Consider the following 5,485-nt stretch of genomic DNA (forward strand, 5'->3'; position numbering starts at 1 on the left):
GGCCACACGTACCTAATGGTTGTTCGGACATGGGAGATCAATTGTTCTTTTTGCCAAGAAGAATATTATTTCAATTTCATTGTCAAGTGCAGGTGTGTGCGCTACGACGAGGGTTGCCTTTTTTTTTTTTTTTGTAACGCAGTGGGGACACTTGGCACACTCGATTCGAGTAAGATCGATGAAGGGCTTTTCAACTAAGTCATTTCCGATTTCCTCAAAGTAGCCGACATGCAGAGCCCTAGACTTTTAGTTCGGCTGCTCAATGAAAGTCTCGACCCGACCGAAACTCCTTGAGCCCTTTATTATAAGGCTACTTGCTCTCCCCGACGGCGCTCTGTACCAGCGAAATCTCTAATCTGGCCCATTTGTGCTGTCGAAAAACTTGAATTCCCCAGCTGCTCTGTCCTGGAGGTCTTTTTCTAAGCGCTTACTACGTATACTGTGTCCTGAAAAAATGTCACAGCTTGCCGACCACCTGCCGGCTTGGCTTATCAAGTACATGTGATACGCCGCTGTTAATTTCGTTGACGCCTCTTTCACCGTGCCGCTCTGATGCCACCATCAACCGAATTTCGTCGACAATTCTCCCATCCGCAAAATCCCCACAGAGGACCACGAAATGTCCCCTAACGATCCAATCTAGCTCACAAGTTAACCTTTGTTTACTTCTCCGTGGTATGCGGTCATCAGAAATAGGTTTTACGGCCACATACATCGGGAGCACCAATTCATTTCCCTCGTGTGGTGCACATCTCGCTGCGTCAGACTCAATAAAATTTATCTCCCTCTACGCACACCAGAGGACTCCTGTTCTAAGAGACCCTCCTTGGAATGTCTAACTAAATTTATAATAAATAAAATTTTCCCCTTCTCCTCCTCCACTGGCACTCATCGCGTGTTCGGAAGCTGGCCGCAGTAGCTACACCCCGCTAGATTCCGCGATTTTTTTCCGTCCCCCAGACGACTGAGAATGTTTATGTGATAATGGTAAAGCTTTGCTGCGCAGCATATCTGCTCCCAGTTTAACAGAGGGAAGGTGGCCTTGCCCAAGGAGTGCTGCCCCTAAATCATCATCATCCTCACCAGTCTGACTGCACCCATTGCAGGGCAAAGGCCTCTCCCACATCTCTTTATTTACCTTCCTAAACCCATCCGCCCACTGACATTCTGCCACCTACTACTGCGCTCCGTTTCTACACAGTGATCAGCCTGCAGAAAAAAAATTAGTAGATCTCTAAGATGTCTCTTAAGAAGGGAATGGCGAAAGCCTACTGTTCCTCTCCTATCATTTAGCTATCATCGTTTGACGTTTATCGGCGTTCGGTGCAGTGCTACATATAATTATAATTGGTTTACAAGAAAGGAAAGGCGCAGTATCTGTCGCACTTTCTCCAGCAAGTTAAGTTTGGACGGTACAGCATCCCTCCTGTTGCGTGGCGTTCCTTGGCCTGCGTTCAAGTGTAGGATTTCAGATGGCAGAAATGCTAGACAAGAACACATCTCGCGGAATCTTGCGGAATCTTGCGGAATCTCGCGAAATATGACATATCTCGCGCACAAAATTCGCGCACAAATCTCGCGCACAACTCTCACACACGGGATTTCATTCCAAGAGCCTAGACAGGCTTTCGCCTTAAAATTTGAAGCACCATTCTGATGTTTTGCACGACTAGCTAGTCGGCTGTACCTCCCAACCTTTTATGTTCAGAACGCTCGTTGGATCCGAAATCCGTTGACATGATGAACCACTCATAAGAACAGGTGACAACACATAGGAGAGGCACACAGACACACCCACACACACGTAAAGAAGGTCGATGCTGCTTACATGCTTTCTGCTCTATTATCCGAAATCCGTTGTACATCGTCGTCATTGTTTGACGCCAGGAACCTCGGGGTGGAGACTTAGTAACACTTGTAATAAATTAAATAATTCATAATCACGAGCAGCATTTGAACCCTCGGTGCTAAAGAAAAACTTTGTTGCCTCATTTTTAGACCCCACGTCACTGGTCTCTTTTTTTATTCGCTGTACATGATGAAAAAATGCAGGGGGAGGGGGGGATTCCAATTACAGTAAACAATATTGAAAGCGGCCGGTGGAACTGAGGCCGCACTGTTTCAAAAATGGTGTTGATGAGCCAGGTGAATTAAAATCAGGTTTATTGCTTTGGGCACTGTAGCGTGTTTTTAGATAAGTCGCACTTTCAATGATTCTCTCACTGATCGAGGGTCCAGATCTGCATGGCTCAAAGCAATTATTAATTTTCAAACACAGTGGAGCCAAAGCAAATTGAATAAGTTGTGTGGCACAACCGTCGGCAGGTAGAAACCGTATATCATATGTTGCAACTGGACAGTTCTTTCTTTACAGTCACATGCAACATATCCCAGAAAAAATATTGAACCACAGCAGTTAAAGAAAATATTGCCTATGATATCCGGTCAACCAGTTCAATCCCCATAGGACAAAGAAGCCTTTTCCCGCATCCATGGTGTTGTACTATTCTATAAACGAAGGAAGAAATGTTTTGCCGACAATCGTACTACAATATTTTAAGCTTTGAGGCATCCTTACCCTCTCGTCCGCAGTATAAAGGACGATAAACAAGATTTCATTAAGCAAATATTCCTAGGGGCGCTTTCTGTTCACAGTACTTATGTATTCCAGTGAGAACATAATTTTTAATATGCAGAAAGCCGCTACCATCTTTGATGTTTCCGGGAGACGACAAACACTGGGGCATGTGAACGCACAGCCGAACATGGAAAGCTGTTTGCCGATAAAAATCACTTCAATCGCATAGTAAAAAAGCAAAAATGAATGAGCCAAACCAAGCCCTTCGCTATTCAATGGGCGAAACTAATTTTTTCGACTTATTCTCACAAAAAGAAACCCGTGAGCCACTTATGTGTTTTCTGTACACTAACCCTTGACAGGGATACCGCTTGGAATACATACTAGACTTTCACAACGGTGAACAAATCGTACGCACTCGAACGTGCAACAGATCAAGGCTACCATACTTCGTCATTTTCGAATACACACGCCTAGATTCATCACTGCACTAATGTTTCGTGTCCTTGTAGTGTTCAAGCTTGTATTCCGAGGTACATCGCAGGTGTAACGGACCATGTAATGTTTCGAGAAGGGAAAGTATACGCTGTGCAAGACTCCATGTGACAACATCAGTACCAGTTAACCTCGCTGGCGGCCCGTTAGAAAAATCCAATAACATCTTTTATGGCCATTAAATGTTTTCACTAGCACGGCAGAAAATGGCTATGAAGTCAGCATGGACCTCTACTTTCCTCTTCATAATTCAAAATCCTCGAATGATTTCATCCTGACTCAGTTTTCAACCAAATGGCAAACTCGTATAGCCAGCAATGCACGAGAAAGCATCATCTTAGCCACTGCTGAGAAAGGATAATTATAAGCAGCTCAGGTGGTACACATTGTTATCCTTGCTGCAATGTGGGCGCTATATATATATATATATATATATATATATATATATATATATATATATATATATATATATATATTTAAGTTGCGACATTATTTGTCTTGTCCTTTGTGTACTCATGAGTTCAAAACAGTTACCTCCAAGTATGCATTTCTTCAGTAGACAATCCAGGCGTGACACGGATACACTTCATGTGTTTAGGAAAGCGCTAATTGTGCATGGCTTGGCTGTTCGGCAGTCGCATTTCGTTCCTTGCACTAACCCGTCGGATTCTGAAATTCATTGCTTTCTAAATTTCCTTTTTTTTCGCATCTGTCATCCGCACACTGTACCACATCTAGGCCATTAACCAAGAAATACTCTTAAGAGCAGTGCGGCCAGCTTAAGTATCGGCCATTAAACGTTAAGTACGGGCCGGTCAGGAAACATCCCGGCCGATAAAAGTCGACAAGTGACTCCATTTGTTGTCAAGTCTCCCTATGACATCGTGCAATGTAAGCATTAGTGCCTGTTGACAGAATATCGTTCAAGATCATAGGAAGCTCGACATGCGTTAAGGCACGTATGCATGGCGCAATTTCGATGCATCATGCATATTCAAGTACCACGGATTCCCAAATATCCACCATGTCTAGTAGCGTCACGGCCTCGGGCAAGGTCGCGGAATGCGCACTGCACAAAACTTACACCCATATTTCATATATAGAAACAATTTCGGAATCATCGCGCGTGTCTAAAGACGTCGTCCGGGCCGTGCGCTAGTCCGGATCATGCAGGACGACTGACGCACGCCGGTGACGGACAGTACAGGGATCGCTGAGCGTGGCCAAGAGTGCAGGCTGTGTGACGCCTCGAGGAAGTTGTTACGGGCCATGGTAGGCTGATAATCGGCCTCGGTTCGGTAAGCTGCGGAATTATTTTTCTGTCCTTCGAACCAGGCTGTGGTCCCACCCCTCCCAAGAGAATTAGGATAAAAGGCGATGGCGGAAACCGCGCACACAAGCGAAGCCATGAACGCATCCGCTTCGCCGCTTCAAAGCCTTCACGAGCGTTACGTGCTCCTTGCGGACCCCCGTACGCGGGCATGGTTCTTCATGGGCAGCCCGCTGCCCGTGATGACAGTCATCGGCCTCTACCTTCTACTTGCCACACGTTTGGGGCCATGGCTCATGAGAAATCGCGAACCGTTCGACGTGCGCCGTGTGGTGGTCGCCTACAATGTGGTGATGGTAGCACTCAGCGTGTACTTTATCTACTTTGCGGTCTCGTACGCCGGCATGCGGAGGCCCGGACAGAGCGTCCTGTGCTGGGCCGCCGACCCGCGGCCCACGGACGACAACATGTTCTTCCTCACCAGGGCCTGGTACTACATGCTGATGAAGGCCGGCGAGATGTTGGACACGCTCTTCTTTGTTCTGCGCAAGAAGACGACGCACCTGAGCTTCCTGCACCTGCTGCACCACTCGCTGGCCCTGTGGTCCGTGTGGCTGGTCATCACGATGGGCATGACGGGTCACGTGTTCTCCTTCCCGCTGCTCAACTCTGCCGTGCATGTGGTCATGTACGCGTACTACGCGCTCGCCGCGTTAGGACCAGCGCTGAGGCCGCACCTCTGGTGGAAGAAGTACGTCACACTTTTCCAGATCGCCCAGTTCGCCGCGCTGTCGCTGCACGCGTTCATAGCTGTGCTTCGGGACTGTGGCATATCGCGGATTCTCGCCTTTGTAGGTACCATGGAGGGATTGCTTTTCGCGACTCTTTTTTCAGACTTTTACCTCAGGACGTACGTTCGCAAGAAGCAAGTGAAATAACTCAGCATGTTCACAGCAAGTCACAGTATGAATGTATGAATGCCAACCGACGACTCGGGATGGTGGGGTTTTAGCGTGTGTTGTAGCGTACTGTTCCCAACATTGCTTGATTTCATACATCATTTTCATTACAAGACCTAAATGCTCTTTGCTCGAGTTCATGCCTTTATAAATAGAACGATTTATGAAACATAGTCCAGATAG

The 5,485-nt window shown here is 46.7% G+C and overlaps 1 pseudogene; it reads left to right on the forward strand.

The window, feature by feature from the left end:
• The first annotated feature begins 4,480 nt into the window (after positions 1-4,480).
• Positions 4,481-5,281, forward strand: LOC146208905 (very long chain fatty acid elongase 7 pseudogene; annotated as a pseudogene).
• Positions 5,282-5,485: the final 204 nt, after the last annotated feature.

This window comes from Amblyomma maculatum, chromosome 1 (assembly GCF_055883805.1).
Source record: "Amblyomma maculatum isolate TAMU_Amacu chromosome 1, ASM5588380v1, whole genome shotgun sequence".
Taxonomy (NCBI): Eukaryota; Metazoa; Arthropoda; class Arachnida; order Ixodida; family Ixodidae; genus Amblyomma; species Amblyomma maculatum.